This window comes from Ambystoma mexicanum, chromosome 5q (assembly GCF_040938575.1).
Source record: "Ambystoma mexicanum isolate Mex_15411 chromosome 5q, UKY_AmexF1_1, whole genome shotgun sequence".
Taxonomy (NCBI): Eukaryota; Metazoa; Chordata; class Amphibia; order Caudata; family Ambystomatidae; genus Ambystoma; species Ambystoma mexicanum.
Genome location: NC_090933.1, coordinates 13,366,273 through 13,383,937, shown reverse-complemented (window position 1 = coordinate 13,383,937; position 17,665 = coordinate 13,366,273).

Sequence of the window (17,665 nt, the reverse complement as noted above, 5' to 3'; positions counted from 1 at the left end):
GTTTCCCATGTGACCTCCATGATATATTAGAGAATTTATTTTAGCCAATGTGGGTGTGCATGTTCTCACGTGATCGCCATAATATATTTGAATATTTTTTTACCGAAGATGAATGTGCACTTTTCTAAGGTGATTTCAGTGTTAAATAGGTGTGTATTTAGTGAAATAAAGTAAATGTTCACATTCTCAGGAGATCTCTCTGAGGTATATGAAGATTAATTGAACAAATGTGAATTTACAAATTCACTTACTTAAATATGTGACGAGTTATTCAGCAAATGGGAATGAATCGGGTCCCAAGGGCCCCACAGGAACCACTGAGAAACCCCTAAGGCAGAAAATGTGTAATTAATGATACCGAAAGTAATGAAATGAAAACTGTTGAACATTGTTACTTTCCTGTATTATCCGAGAGAGACTCAGTTAGGAGCTCAGTAATGTAATATGCCTCATGTGTAACAAGGATTGGTTTGACTGGTACAAATATGTAAAGGAAAGCATTTCTCGCTTGTTACAAGAAGCCAGACTGTGTCTGTTTATTTATTTGGGGGCACAGGTGTAGCTGTCTCCCATATGGGTGGACCCCCCCTTGGTCCTTTCTAGGGTCCATCCACCTTTCCCCCTGGGTACTCCTGGTATGCACATGTGTGCAGTGAGGTGTCATACTCCTTTGCTCAGGTCTCCTAAAGGTTGCAGTCCACTCATACTTGTATAGAAACCAAATAAACAAGGGAGAGGCACCTTTCACTTTTGGTGGCACTGCTGAGATCCCAGGGAGTATCACACCATTAGGCACTTGGTTTATAATATAAAGTGACATTTACACATAGTCAAAATGGCGCATGAATATGTGTTATACTGGATACAAGATGAAGGACTCAGCCCCAAGGTCAGTTTCATCCTAGGTGAGGTCCCGGTACACATTACAACAGATGAGGTATTAGCTATGACTGGTCCTTTAGAATCCATCACTGGTAAAGTAAAGAGTGTGGGCCGCATACCTGGGCAAGATGCCAAATATTATATGCTATGTTATGGTGGAGTTTCTATTACAGGCAAGACCTTGCCCACGGAAATCCAAGGCAGGGATCCTGTGGTTACTTGCCCTGTGTGGCGGTTAGACACCTGGCCTGGCATACCCCTCCGTGCAGAAGCTACTACACCCACCAACAATGCCATTGTCATTGCTGCTGCGGTGGCTGAAGCCGTTAGAGTAACTATGGAGTGACAATCACAGTCTCCCTTGATTGGTGAACATGAAGCATACACCCGGCTGCGGCCCTTTTCAGGTGAAAAACCCATGCTCAAAGGGAAAGAGGGGTACGAAGTATGGGCCGACCTCGCTCAACTTATGCTACATGACTGGAAAGTGTCATATCAGGAAAAGAGGAGAAGAGTGATAGAGGCTTTGCGAGGAACTGCCCTACAGACGGTACAGTCCCTGCGCACCCTGAATCATGATCCAACGTCCCTACAAGTGATGGGTGCACTGGAAAGAGCATTTATCACTACTGAACCTGGAGAAGATCTGATGATGAGGTTCCAGGCCACCTCGCTGAAGCTGGCGGAGAAATGATCTGAGTTCCTGGTGAGGATTGAACACATTTTGCACCTAGCACACCATAGAGGAGGAGTAGAGACTTCCCAATTGAACAGGTGTCGTTTGAAGCAAATACTTAGAGGGGCTAAGGACGCTGCCATCCCCATACTACAACTGAAACTGCGTGTGAAACTAGACACCCCTCCATCCTATGAAAATCTACTTAGCTCAATAAGAGCTCTGGAAGAAGAAACCAGCGATGTTAATACCCAGAGTCATCCTGTGCAAAACATAATCCCGGCTCCCAAATCTGCCATTGCTCAACAGAAACAGATTGAGGAGTTGCCACAACTGGTACGAAAACTGCAGACACAGCTGCTACCCAGGGAAAACCTGAATGCACCTCAGCAGCGAAGCAGAGACGTCTTTCCCGCAGCATGTGAAAGAGAACACCATGCATTTAGGCGAGCTCGAGAGCCTCGAGACTATTTTATCCCATCATCTGCACCCTTGCCACCATGGAGATGTTGCCATCAATGTGGGGATGACAGCCATTCAACTCGTCTGTGTGACCAAGACCTATGCCAGGGTGGATGACCGATTTTCTGCACTAAAGCCCACTTCAGCCTGAGCCTTGTCGGGAAACGCACAGGAGGTTGTAGAGGAGGAGCAACTAGAATCTCAAACCCAGGAGTTAGCTCCACTGTCCATAACTCCAGCATATCCATGAGGACACGAAATCCCGACTTACTAACTACCAAACTCCAAGTAAAGGCTCAGGAGGGTCCAATAGCTGACCACCTCCGTCTCGTCCATGAGATCTGCAACTCTAAACTAATGTCACCAGCAGCTTGCAGCAGACTACAAACTCAGGCTCATTCTCCAAACAGCATTCCTGTGGGCCTAATTGGACCCCCCATGACAAACCCAGTTGAACTTGAAGGGCGAAGGACTGCCGCACTACTGGATGGTGGCTCCCAGGTCACCATTCTCTATGAACCATACTATCGCCACCATATGGCACATCTGCCCTTAGAACCCTAAATCTGATGGGGGTTGGAGATGTGGCCTGCCAATATCTGGGTTACATCTGTGTGAAGATCCACATAGATCAAGAGGTGGCTGGAGTAAGCACCACTTTGACCTCCCTGGCACTAGTGTGTACCACCAAGAACCAATATCCGGAGGTACCTGGTCATGGGCACCAACTCTGCCCTGTTTGGTTCACTAGCCAGGATGTGTAGGGAGATGGCAGATAGGCAGTTCACACATTCTCTGACGATGCACCCAGCATGCCAACAGGTCTACCTTAAGAAAAGCATGGAGAAGGCAGCGCAACCCGATGGGCCCGTGGGAGGTGTGACCACCACTAACCACAGTCAACTTGACATACACCTGGTCAGACAATCATGGTGCCTGGTCATGAACATCTCCAGGATCGAAACCGTGGTCAGAGATTGCTGATAGAGGCTCCTTAAGGTGAAGAACTGCCTGGAGGCCTGATGGTCCAACGCACGCTTATCAGTGATACCGGACCAGGCGTGACCCACGTTGGAGTCCCTATCACTAATGTCACTGATAAAACTGTGCATTTACCCAGAGGCCTGACATTCGCAGAGCTTCACATTGCTGACTCAGTGGCGCAGATGACTGGAACCAGAAGCTTTCATCCTCCTTTGGATGTGGGTAAGATCAACTTTGGGGAATCCCTGTTATCGGAACACAAGACGAATCACCTAAGGGACCAACTGGCACTGAGGACAGATGTGTGTTCAACCAGTGACTGGGATTTGGGCGAAGCCAAGGGAGTGCAGCACTGCATCCGCCTGAACGATACAACCCTTTTTAGAGAAAGATCATGAAGGTTGGCACCTGTGGAAGTGGAGGATGTCCGACATCATCTTGAAGAATTGCTGCAGGCAGGAATAATCCAGGAGTCAAAAAGCCCTTATGCCTCCCCCATAGTGGTGGCGCAGAAGAAGAATCAGGATATACGGCTGTGCATCGACTACAAGGGCTGAACAGCCGAACTGCGGCAGACCAATATACCACTCCTTGAATGGATGAGGCCCTCGACTTCCTGGCTGGGAGTCAGTGGTTTTCTGTATTAGATCTCTGAAGTGGGTACTACCAGATCCCCATGTTACCTGAGGATAAGGAGAAGATGGCTTTCATCTGCCCATTAGGATTCTACCAGTTTACTCGAAGGCCTCAGGGGATCTTGGGGGTGCCGGCTACATTTTAAGGTTTGATGGAACGAACAGTGGGGGATATGAACCTACTTGAGGTGCTGGTTTACCTAGACGATGTGATCGTGTTTGGGCAGACCCTGGAAGAACATCATCAGAATTTACTGAAGGTTCTAGATCATCTCCAGCAGCAGGGGTTGAAAGTATCCCTAGAAAAATGCCAGTTGTGCCACACCAGTGTGAAGTATATTGGCCATGTAGTGTTGGCGGAAGGAGTTAGAGTAGACCCCGCCAAGATGGAAGCCCTTAAGACTTGGCCACGGCCTCATAACTTGCGAGAGATGAGAAGTTTCCTGGGGTTCTGCAATTATTACCGACGGTTTGTGCCAGGTTTCGCCAGAATAGCCAGAATAGCTCGACAGCTCACAGAATTGACCAAGGGTTATCCAGCACCACAGAAGACGGTGACTGGCAAGGGAAAGCAGTCCTCGCCCCGGTATCATCCCAAAGAAAACTTTGGTCTGTGATGGAGCGAGACGTGTGAACAATCCTTTATCCAGTTAATAAGAAAATGCTTACCGAAGCACCCGCACTGGCATACGCTGCTCCCCACCTGCTCTACATCCTACACGTGGATGCCAGCTCTGATGGGTTGGGCGCCGTACTCTATCAAGAGCAACAGGGATCTGTTTGACCTGTGGTGTTTGCCAGCCAGCAGCTGAACCCCCACCCACAAGCTGGAGCTTTTGGCCCTGAAATTGGCAGGGTCAGAAAAACTGCATGACTATCTGTACGGAGCCACGTTCACTATCAGGACAGATAACAATTCACTAACATACATCCTGAAGTCAGCCAAATTGGGCGCTACCGGACATCGATGGTGGGCAGCGTTGTCCATGTACAATTTCCAGTTGGAATATCGTCCTGGAGTCAACAACACAGATGCCGACGCCCTGTCATGAAGACCCCACACTGATGACCGCTCCGAGCCCCTCCTTATCGAGATGGTTTTGGTGGCCACAATGAAAGCCATTTTCCAAACAGGAACTTGTCAGACCATGGAACCAGCACATTGTAGCGACTGCCTATGAGGGACCGGGAAAGGGGTCGTCATGTTCTATTGTGACGTGACCAGTCTAATGGCTTCTGAACTGCTGCACCTGAATCAGGCAGACCTGAGACAAAAGCAGCTGGAGCTACGGGAAGTACTGCAAAGCAAAGAAAATGGCACCAGAGGGCCACTGGAAAACAGAAATGTGCCCAATCTCCAGATATATCGTAAAGAATGGAAATCGTTAGTGATGAAAGGAGGAGTACTGTACAAGGCGAGTCAAATCCAAGGGCGTACGATACATCGCCTGGTGTTGCCCTGCGCCTTACGTCCACTGGCCCTCCGTGCTCTGCATGAACCGTATGGGCACCTAGGGAGTGAATGGACATTGGAGTTGGTACGAAATCGGTTCTACTGGCCTCTCTTAGGCCCAGAAGTGGAAGAGTATTGCCAAACCTATGCCCGATGCATTGCCTGAAAACCCTCAGTCATCCAGCAGCAGCACTCCAGCATCTGCAGATTTCTGGACATATGGACTTAGTTTGCGTGGACTTCCTGAGCCTTGAAACTGACAACCGAGGGATTCAGAACATCTTGGTAGTGACAGATAATTTCACTCAATATGCCCAAGCAGACCCATCAGAGACCAGAAGGCGATTACCACAGCGAAAGTACTCTGGGACAAATTCATTGTGCATTATGGCTGGCCTGTTCACCTACATTCCGATCAGGGAAGAGACTTTGAATCCAAACTCATCAAAAAATTCATGCAGTTATTTGGGGTAAAGAAAACCAGAACCTATCCTTCCCACCCACAAGGGGATGCCCATGCTGAACGCTTCAATCGTACACTGTTGGGTATGCTGGGGACACTGAGTGCCAAAGAAAAGCTTAAGTGGAGCCAACATGTGTCCACCCTGGTCCACGCTTACAACTGTACCAGGAATGACAGCACAGGATTCAACTACTACTGTATCATCTAATGTTCGGAAGGGATGCCCGGCTACCCATAACTTGAGCTTCGGTCTCTCCTCTGATGGGACAGGGGTTGAAAACTACTGCAAGTATGTGAGGGACCTTCACGATCAATTGTCCAAAGCTTTTCAATTAGCGCAAACCACTGCAGAACTTAATGCACAACAGAACAAGAAGAGGTATGATGAGAAGGTCCGGTTCCACAACCTGCAACTTTGGGATCGGGTGCTCATTATGAGTTTAGGAAAGAGAGGGCGAAACAAGCTGGGAGACCAATGGGAATCGTAGCCCTATTAATTGATCGAGAGTTGACAGGTTGCCTGTGTATAGACTGAGAAAGGTGTCCCCCCCCCCAAGAGATGTTGTGTTTGGTATCTTGTTTATTTCTGATATGTTCTTATGTGGTTCCAGAATCCAACAGGGTTCTGGAACCGGTATTCAGTTTGAGCTGGGCCGGGCTGGGTGCCTGTTGCTCGCTCTATTTGACTTAATAAATCATTACATTTCTGCTTACTAAGTGTCTATGTCCCAGTGGCAACGAGGATTCTCAGGACGAGGAGCGAGGGCAGAGGTGGTGGCCAGCTGTCCCGAGGCCACTGTGAGCCCCCTGGGTTCATCACTGTGTGACGAGATCATATGGAGGAGTGTTTGTTTGAGTCATTACACTCAGGGTTTGGAAAATTGTTAAATCCATTTATTGTCTGTTTGTGTAAAAAAATGTTTATCGTTTTATGTGGATATATGGATGTGTAACTTTGTAATTTGTATTGTTTTTTATTACCATGCCGTGTGAGGTTGGGTTTGACTCATACCAAACACTTTTAGAAGTGTTTTTATATTTGTGAACTAATGATTAAATGATTAAAAAATGATTAAAAATCAAAAAAACTTTTTCACAACAGAAACAACAAGTACCGGGTCTATTTTTTCAGGACTGAAGGTACCAGTATTGTGGGGTACACACCAACACATATGCACTAGATCAGTAAAATGTTATATGTTGTAATGATCTCCTTTAAATATTAATATATTTAGGTCATCCCCTGACCGTGTGAGAACGTTTTGAAGAGGGGTCTGTTTTCGCCTTATATGAAGTGGTGGAAGGAGCGACAGGCGCTGCGGCTGCCGGTGGAAGAAACCCAGGTCAGAGTCGAGGCGCGGCGCAAGGAGGTGGGCGGGGATCAGCACTCCCCAATTTGGGCCCCACGCACGCGTGCATTTCGAACACTAGTGTACCTGCATGCATCAAAGGAAAGCGCACGGCGCGTGCGCAGCCACTCACATGTTCCCTGCAATTGTGATGCGTTGCTTGACTACGCAACGCATCAAGGGAACGCTTGGAAGGAAGGAAGGCCGCAACACAAAGCGAACAGAGGCTCAGTACGGAGCCAAGGCAAATGAGAGACATTAAGGACTGAATGTGAAATACACACATGAGTTAAAGGCAGCTAAGCACAGGATATACTTCAAACATAATTCCTAGCAGTATTCCAAGCATTTTACATTCACCATTGCCAAAGAGCTTGAATAAGGCGTTTCCTGGGGGATCAGACAAAGGGAACACAAGACACATCTGATCATTGCAGCAACTATTCTACCTCCCTCCCAATTTATGCGGAACCTGGCACCCCACCAATCAGGTGAGAGAGGTGGAGGAAAATGTTTGAGACCTACCTGGTGGCCATGGGCGGCGATAGGTTTAGCCCATCAAGAAGAAAAGCTTTATTACTCCACAACTTGGGTTCAGAGGGGCGCTGTGTATTAGATGGTCTCTCAAACTTGTTGGAAGAGGGGGCAGGAGACCCAGATTAATTATCTGTGGCCATTAAAAGAATTGAAGAACATTTTGAACCCAAGAAAAATGTTACTTTTGAAAGGCATGCGTTTTTTCAGAGGAATCAAGAATCTGCAGAGTCTATAGAGACTTGTGTGGCTGCTCTGAGGACTGTGACTTTGGGGATCTAACTAACTCTTTAATCAGGGATCAATTAGTCAGGTGCACCAATAATCCTAGGGTCCAGGAGAAGCGACTAACAAAAGACATGTCCTTGGAGCAGGCGGTGGAGCTTGAGAGAAGTATTGAGCAAACCACCCAGTACATGAAGGAGTTGAGAGTAGAGAAACATGGAGGACAAGAAGTATGTGCAGTGGCTCAAAAGAGAAGACCACCTGGCCAAAGAAAGAATGGTGGGGACATTAGTGCATCAGATGTGGAAACCCTAGACATACGGCAAGCAGTGCATTCTTTCCTGCAAGAAATGCAGAGTGTTTTAAGTGTAGGCAGAAAGGTCACTTTGCTCATGTGTGCAAAGAAGCAACTATTAACATGGTAGAGCAGAGGGAGAGTAATGGTGATCAGCCAGGTTCTTCAACATCAGGTTTGTCAATTATCTCCAGTCAGGAGGGCAAACCACGACACATCTTTGAAAACTCTGCGCTGTCAAAGGAGACAAGTGGGATAAGTGGCCCAGTGGATGATTTCCTAATAAACGGGTACAAATTGTCGATGAAGGTGGACTCTGCATCACCTTGGACAATTGTGTCAGGAGACACCCTCAAATGTACCTTACACAGAAATGTGAGGGATCTATCCCTGGCTCAAGGGTTCTACGTTATTTTGCCGCGGTATTTTTCATCGTGGGTTTTTTCATCGCCGTTTTTTTTCTCGAAAAACTCATCTTTTTTTTTTGGGGGGGTTACCCCACCAAACCCCCCCTTTTTATTTATTCCCTTAGACCCACAACCATATATTTAATTTTTTAACCCCCCCAAAAAAAATAAAAAACGATGAGTTTTTTTTCAAAATAAAAACGGCGATGAAGAAACACGCAATGAAAAATACCGCAGTGAAATGCGTCTATACCAGCTCAAGTACAGCCATGCGGCTATGGAGAAAGTGTGATAGACCTGGTGGGGAGGTTCCAAGGACATGTGAGTTACAAGGGCAGAGAATGTCCAGCCAACATTCTGGTGGCAAGGAAAGGCGATTCTCTAAAGGAACGGATGAGGATTCAGGCCAGTGCACCGACACCCATTTCTATAGCTGAAGTGAATGATAAATGAGCTGTGGAGTTTACGGAAGTATTTTCAGAAAGACTTGGGAAATTGAGAGACTTTGAACATGACATCAAGCTGAAATTGAATGCTTGTCCCATTGTTCACAAAGTGAGACCTCTTCAGTATAAAATGAGCCAGAAACTACACAAAGAATTAAGTAAACTTCTACGTAATGGCGTGATAGAGCGGATTCAAGGGACAGAATGGTTGTCTCCAGGGGTTTTGGTGGCGAAGAGCAACGGCAGGTTGAGACTATGTGTGGATCTCAGAGAGCTCAACAAAAACCTTTTGGTGGAAAGACACCCATTGCCAAATCATATCGGAAGCCTTAGCCGTTTTGGGAGAGTCCAGTTGGTTCTCTGTTATCGACCTATCGGAGGCTTATCACTAGGTGCCCTTGTCCAAGGAGAGCCAGGATGTTGCAGCTTTTATAACACCAGAGAGAACATTCAAATACCTACGAAAGCCGTTTGGGCTGGCATCAGCTGCCGCTGTATTCCAAAGGGTGATAGAGAAAGTGTTGGAGGGCATGGCGAATGTGATAGTGTTTCAAGATGATATACTGGTGTCTGCCATGAGTGAGGTGCAGCATGATATCTTGAGATCTGTGTTGGGAAGGCTGAAAGGAGCTGATTTGACAGTGCATAGGAATAAGTGTTGGATAGGAGTACGCAAGGTGGAATATCTGGTTCCATTTGTTAATATCCCTGAAAAAATATCGCCATACAAAAATATTGCCATATTTTTGTGGCGATATTAAGGCATGGAACCTGCGGGGGACACCCCCGCAACCCCTGCATTATTTTTAAAGGAGCGGGTACACCCTCACAACCCCTGCTCCTAAAACCCCCCAAAATTATCCCCCCCAAAAATATCGCCTATGGCCGTTCCAGACGACCATATATACGGCAATATATTTGGTGGGGATATAGTGATACTGAATATCTAGGCCACAAGATATCGGGACAAGGTATGGCGCCCAAATGTAGCCTTTTGGAGAGTATTTGTAAAGCTCCTGCTCCACAGGATAAGGCTCAGTTAAGGTCCTTTATGGGGATGGCCGAGCTTTATCACAAGTTTGTGAATAACTTTGCTGCTATTTGAGGTCCTTTGAGAGAGTTGTTAAAGAAGTGCGCTGGGTTTGTGTGGTCGGAAGAATGTCAGTATGCTTTCGAAAGAATTATGGAAGGTATTGGTGGTGCGCCTTCCTTGGAGATTTGTGAGCGGCAGGAAAACCGTCTTGTCGGTGGATGCAAGCTTGTTAGGTCTAGGAGCTTCATTTTCGCAAGTGGAAGGAAGAACATGTTATTGCCTTTGCTTCAAGACCTTTGAGAGGTGCTGAGAAGAACTACTCAGTCATAGAGAGGGAGGCCCTAGCAGTATATTGGGTGGTGCATTTCACATTTTTTTGTGGGGTCAGGTGTTTCTGATTAGAACGGATCATAGGCCATTGGTGCAAATGATGGCTAGTGAAGGTTGGACGAATGGTTCTCCCAGGATATCAAGGTGGATGTTGGGGTTGCAGGGATATACTTTTCAGATGTGTTACGCGCCGGGCAGGGAGAACGTAGTTGCAGACTGCTTGTTACGGCTATCTGTGGAGGAGATAGGGGAGCCGTAAGGGCAGTACAGGAGGAGGAAATGATTATTGTAAGTATTGAACTTGGAGCGGTGGGTAGAGAGGAATGAGCGGCGGTAGAGAAAGATGATATGGTGCTGGACAGGGTGAAGGAATAGACAGTAAAAGGGTGGCCCAGGAAAGAGGAGATTGATACAAGTTTTGATCGCTTTCATGAGGTTAAGGATGATTTGTGTTTGTTGGTGGATGGGAGCAGGCTTAGGGGAGGTGCCAAGGTAATTCCTCCAGAAGGAGTCCGAAGCAATCTTGTAAACATTGCTCAGGTATGAGTGGGACAAAAAGTTTGTTGAGACAAACGTTTTGGAGGCCAGCCATGGACAGTGAGGTGGACTGGAAAGTGAGGGCATGCAGAGATTGTGGAGTGTGTGATAAGAGTAAGGTGGTGAGAGAAACCCCTCTCTTACCAGTACAGGTACTGAGTGAGCCTTGGAAAAAAGTAGCAGTGGATTTAATGGGCCACATCCAAGGTTTGGGTGATGGTTTCAAATGTGTAGTTGTGTTGATTGACTATCATTCAAAGTAGTTGAAATGGCAGGCCCTGAGATAGTCTACTACAGGGGAACTGTTGGCATTCTTCGAGGATTGTTTTTCAGGGAAGATTTTCCTTCAGAGATAGTTACAGATAATGGTGTCCAGTTCTGTTCTGAGATAAATTAAGGCATTTATATCGAGTTTTTGGATAAGTGACACACGGACGGCTCTATGTCACCCCAGGGCAAATGGTTTTGGTGCAACGAGCCAATAAATTTTGGAAGGGGGGCATTCAGTTGGCCATGAGGGCTGCACTGTTGTTGATGGAGGTTCTGAGGGAGATGGTATGGAGCTATTGCACCACGCCCCATTCGGTCACCAGGGTGTCGCCATTTGTGTCGCTAAAAGGGCGTCAGCCAGCCACCAAGTTATGTCCAGGTTGGATGAGGTTGTCTGAGTGTGTTGATGTGGACCGCGAGGAGATTATGAATTTGATAGAGAAAGCTCAGTGCCAATAGAAGCATGTCTTTGATTATGTAGCTGAAGTTAAAGCACAGGAGTGGACTGTAGGAGATATGGTTCAGATAAAAAAAGAAACAGGTTTGGCCTCAAATGCCTAGAAATACGTTTTTGGGTCCTTAGAGAATTATGGCTGTGCGAGGTGGTGTGGTTATTGTTGAGGGTGGTGAGGTTTGGTCTAAGGGAAGGTTGGTCTTGAGCAGTGCAGGGATGAGTGATGGGGTGGAGCAAGATGAGGATGTTAGGCTGGGTGGTGGCTTGAAGAGCGGTGGTGAGGAGAAGTATGTATGTGATGGTTGTGATGGTGAATCTGAAGTAGGTGGCCAGGGCAAAGGAAGGATCTGGAAAATGCCTATGAGGTTTAAAGACTTTTATTTTGATTAAGTTTGGTGTGTGGTTTATTATAAGGAGGGAGATGTGTTGTGTTTGGTATCTTGTTTATTTCTAATATGTTTGTATGTGGTTCCAGAATCCAACAGGGTTCTAGAACCAGTATTCAATTTGAGCTGGGCCGAGCTGGGTGCCTGTTGCTCGCTCCGTTTGACTTAATAAATCATTACATTTCTTCTTACCAAGTGTCTATGTCCCAGACCTATCAGATGTGAAGACCCTCCACAGGAATCATCTCCTGCCCATAGGAGATGGTGTGGAAATGGATCTGATTATTGCTGAAGTTCCTTTTCCCCTCAGTGACAGGAGCATCAGACGTTTTCTACCGGACTCCTTACAAGGGGAAATCGCACCACCTGCAGGCCCATGTGCTGTACCACCTGTAGCCTCAGAGTCAAGGATCTGAGAAATAAAGAGACTCCAAACTAATGAAGTAGGCCAAAGGCCCTCAGACATTTTGATCAATCCAGAAGAAGAGGAAGGGGATGAAAGTACTGAAGGTCTAGCCATAGGCTACTGGTATAGAAGCGAAATCTCAACTCCTGGTCCCACAGAACAGTCTGAGGCACAAAGTGAAGAATCTGGGTCTAGGAACTTTGGCACGTGCTCCCCAACACAAGAGGAAAACATGCCAAGGTCAGATGCTGTGACTAGGGATAGGCTGTCTGCATGAATAGACTCTCAAGGAACAGCATCTGAAGATCCTTCAGAGGTCATTAATGAGCTCTGGCGATCTCAACGAGAGAACAGGCCGGTCAGCACCTGGAGACTAACTGTTCACACTATAGCATGTACATATGTGTATAATAATGAATCATTGAGTTGTTCTGAACAATGATGGACTGTGCCATCGTTATGTTACTGAAAAATGTCATATTGTATTATATGCACTTTGGGAGCAGAGAAACCCTTAGGGACAAGGGTTTCGAAGGAGGAGGGGGTGAGTGTAAACCCGCATTTCCTGTGCGTTTTCTGTGAGCCTGGTATATGTGTCACGTTGTTATGGCTGTCATGTTTGTTTACACTCTCGTATCATTGTACGTTCATATGCAGGTTTTTTTTGGCGCACAGAGAAGATTTAGAACGTTGATGGTAAGCCCCACAAGTATGGGGAGTGGGGTGATTTCACCTCAGGATTGTTGCGGGCCCCCCTGCTGGAAAATACAGTTGGATAGTCCCCGCAGAGGAGAAGTGGCCTGAGGGGATTAGTAGAGGCAGAGCAGGGGAGATGCGAATGAAGACAGGAGCTCGAAACTGCCACTGAGAGCATGCCAGCCCTATGGTATCTAGTGACGGTCCCTTCCGTTAGACCATCCGCCTGGTGGAAGCTAGTCTCTCTCCTCCACCCGGGGTCAAGGGAGTGTGCAGGGGACGTAGTTAAGGGCGCACTTGGCAGGTGTTTCAACCGGCAAGCCACCTCTGCCAAGAGAGAGAGAGAGATAGAGAGCGGGGCAGTGTGTGCGCTAAGAATAGTGAGTCAGGTAGGAAAGGGAAACACTAAGAACGGGCTCCCGAGCCCTGTGTAAGCCACCTGCCGATTAACACGTGGGCGGTGGAGTGACTGGACGGATGCTAATTTTCTCCTCTCCTGTTCCAATGTGTATGCACATGTTCCCATGTGCCAACGCTTAAATATATGACTAGTAATTCAGCAAATGGGAATGAATCGGGTCCCATGGGCCTCACAGGACCCACTGAGAAAAACCTAAGGCAGAAAATGTGTAATTAATGATACGGAAAGTGATTAAATGAAAACTGTTGAACATTGTTACTTTCCTGTATTATCCGAGAGAGCCTCAGTTAGGAGTTCAGTAACGTAATATGGCTCATGTGTAACAAGGATTGGTTTGACTGGTACAAATATGTAAAGGAAAGCATTTCTCGCTTGTTACAAGAAGCCAGACTGTGTCTGTTTATTTAATCAGTGGCACTGGTGTAGCAGTCTCCCATATGGGTGGACCCCCTGCTCCCCTGGGTCCTATCTAGGGTCCATCCACCTTTCCCCCTGGGTACTCCTTGTATGCATGTGTGCAGTGAGGTGTCCTACTACTTTGCTCAGGTCTCCTACAGGTTGCAGTCCACTCATACATATATAGAAACCAAATAAACATGGGAGAGGCACCTTACATTCGCATTCACGACTATCAAACACAGGGTTTTGTACTCAAATGTATCAGCCTGTCTCCAGAACAGGGACTTCCCAAATGTGAAGTATCATGACAAAAACAGATTCATGGCAAATCACAAGAAGTGATGACTGCAAGGTTTAGAATTAATCGTAACCTATGGCACTGCTCTGGGCAACCCTCCAGACCATCGTTCTTCACCTGCCAAGTTGTTACATGCAAAACAGGCTTGGTCCCACCACAAAAGAGGCAGTCCAGCCCAAACTGCTAGGTCGCATCCCTCCTGAACGAGACCGCAAGCATACCCAGACATGTTTCAGCCTTGTTGGGCCTCATCACTGAGGAGTAGTTGGGTCTCCAGGCCCAGCAGTCACAGAACCCATGTCTGGGCATATTCGCCCACTCGGGTTGATTATAACAACATACAATAGGTGATGACTGGAAGGTTTAGAATTAATCTTAACCTCTGGCATTGCTCTGGGCAACTCTCCAGACCATCGTTCTTTGCCTTCCAAGTCTTTACAGAAGGGGAAAGACCATATACAATTCAGGCTTGGTTCCACCACAAAAGAGGCAGTCCAGCCCGAAATGCTAGGTTGCATCCCTTCTGCATGAGACCACAAGCATCCCCAGATATTTCAGCCTTGTAGGGCCTCATCAGTGAGAAGTAGCTTGCCTGACCAACACAACCGGTCAGTTGATAACAGGGAACCTTCAGAAGCAACAAACCAGAGGAACGTATTATGGAGACATCTTCTCTTGAAGAGAGAGACAGCTTTGCTTCTAGAAAGCCCAATGTATTAAGCAGAGTGATGCTGGCAGGCTCACTCCTCAATTCGAGAAGCTTATTGGAAATGGTGAAACATCGCTGTCAGAGTGATTCAATAATGACTAATGTTGAGGACAATGTCTGGGTAAAGCATTTGCTCACACTATATGCAAAACCCTCTGAGATAAATACTATGAAAGAATCATCAAGGGAACTCGGAGGAGGAGTTCCTGGGTGCACTGTGTGTGCTTTGAATATGAAGAACTTCGTTGGTTGCAGGTATGGTGGAAGAACCCAGGTCCAGAATGTATTGAACTATTGCTCATTTTTTTTCCTTCTAAATCTCCTTTGTTTTGAAGTTCAGTTCAAAGTTCGGTTATTTACAGTTCAGTTTTGTTGTTTTTGTTGGCATATAATACATATGAACTGTGTTTGGTGAAGGCTGAGTTATTTAATTTTTTAAAGCACTCACACAGCCCGCAGGTATTGAGGCACTGTTACAGGAATTGTTTGTTTTTTAAGTTACGTAATTTATTTGTCTTAGTTGTGTATTTATAATGCGCTTAAATGCCCAGAGGTTTCTAAGCACGGACCTGGGGATGAACCTGTGTTGCTTCGTGCGGTCTTGCTTCCAGGGCGAACACGTTGCTGCTGAGCTATCCTCCCTAGACAGCAATAGTTGTTTTATGATGGTAATGGTTTTACAAACCATAACTGGCTCATGTTTGGGCACTGTAAACATTATTTCCCATTTATACGCAGGGATGTCATTTCACCAAAATACCAGGGGTAGCGGAAGTGACATCACATGACCCTTGACCTCATGATGACATCACAGGAAATTAAGTGATTTGATCCCACCCCAAAGTGACATCACGGGACACAAACTAACATCACCTTTCACCCCTTGACAAAACAGCAAGTGGCATCACATAGCATTGTTTCTAAGTACACTCCAATAAAATGAGTACAATGTCACAGTAATGTGGTATACATTTCATACAAGAATGGATCACCATATGTGCCATTAAAATCAGTGTGTATAGGCCCATATTACCAAATTACTATGAATGCAAGTAGACGCCGAGTGCAAATGATAATTATATGTCATTATATAGCACTTACGCTTAAGCGCTTTATATAGAACACATATACATACAATATCACCCAACCTATGTTGGGACTCATTTGCTCAGAAGGATTAACGGCTGAGTTGGCCCTCCCGGGATTCAAACCTTCAACCTGCAGATCACACACACATCACAGCAGCGAGCGCTCAACCCACTGAGCTATCTTACCGGCTACAGCAATCTTACTGACCAAAAAAAGGGTTGAATTTTATTTATTTATTTATTTTTTGGGGGGGTCATGTCCCCAAAATCTCGTTTTTGGTTTAAAAACACCTTTTTAACCTATACTAAAGCAAAAAAAATATATATACATTTAAAAAAATGTCATTTGTCATTCGACCCTTTTGAGTCGAAACTTTGACCGGACACCATAAAATGGGCAATTACATGTCTGACCATTCTCAAAGTCAGAAAGAAAATTACACTGTAGTGTTACCAATAAACTAGCAACTGATTTAACAGCAGGCCAGTTCATCTGCTGGTCTGGTGCAAAGTTGGCCACATGTTAAGCCTGCATAGATCTATTTGTCAGGCTTTAGCGGTTCCCAGAATACAAACCACTGGCAGAGTTCATAACTGTGTATTAAAGAATGTAGGGTTGTGCAGGGAAAGCAGCGCACTCGCATGGCATCCCGTACCTTGGGCACTTGTCACCTCATACATGCAAACACACATCCTGAACATCATGCCAGGGGGATAGGAAAGATAGACAAATTACGACAAAGCATTAATTGTGGCACAATGAAATCAATGGCCACTTTATGTGCTATGGTCAAACATTTCGACACTGTACACAAGCTTTTAAGCACAAGGATTTTGTCAAGTGACCGAGGACACTGAGATGCAATGTCTTGTGATGATCATAACAGCAGTGCCGGATTGAACCCTGTGGAGTCCCCTAGGCAGTCGAAATGTCGGGGACCCCCTTGCAAATGATCATGTTTCCAATTTTCTGCACCGCTTTATTTTGATCCGTTGTTGTGGGGACCCTAAAATGAGTGGGGCACATAGGACAGTGCCTACTTGGCCTAATGGATAATCTAATACTGCGTAACAGAGACAACAGTAGAAAAACAACCATGCTATAACTACAACTTGTGACAAGCAAAATTGATAGTCCGAAATGGATGCTTATTGGACGTTTTTGTCTGCATTGTATATTTGAGGTGTTTAAGAACCACTAAACCAGTGACTCACCTGCTGAAGTGTGCCTGAAATAAACCGTTAATGAGTATAGCAATTATTGTATAGAATTCCAGAAAGACACATTATTTGGTATTCATACTGTTTCTTAGTTAAGGTCACTGCTCGAAGTGTTATACTTGTGGAACCCCCTGTTTTTTTTAAGAGGCCTGAACAAGAAGCCCAGCCACTCCTGAAACAAAGAGTCATATGGTGGTGGCTACAGCCCAGGAGCATCCATTTAAACAAAAATAAAAAATAATAATTTAGGTATAGCCAGGGAGACCACAGGGGTAGCAAGGGAGACCCTGTGGGTCGCAGGTACAATCCCCCCATGACTTCCCTGTTTATACGTTTCATTGCTATTTATCAGACCGTCATAACCATAACAATAATTTAACCAATATTTTTTTTAATTTTAATAACACACAATATAAAATCTGTAGTATGCACACGTTCTGGCACTTTACTAGGGCATAGCATCTAGACATGCGAGATGACCACATCAAGTCCCCCAAAATGGCCACTGCTAGGCATACGGCAGCATGGCTGAAGTCACCTGAAGTGGTCATTGGGCCTGGGCTGCAGCAAGATGCAGTAGCAACTTTATCCCAGATGCAGTCCTGA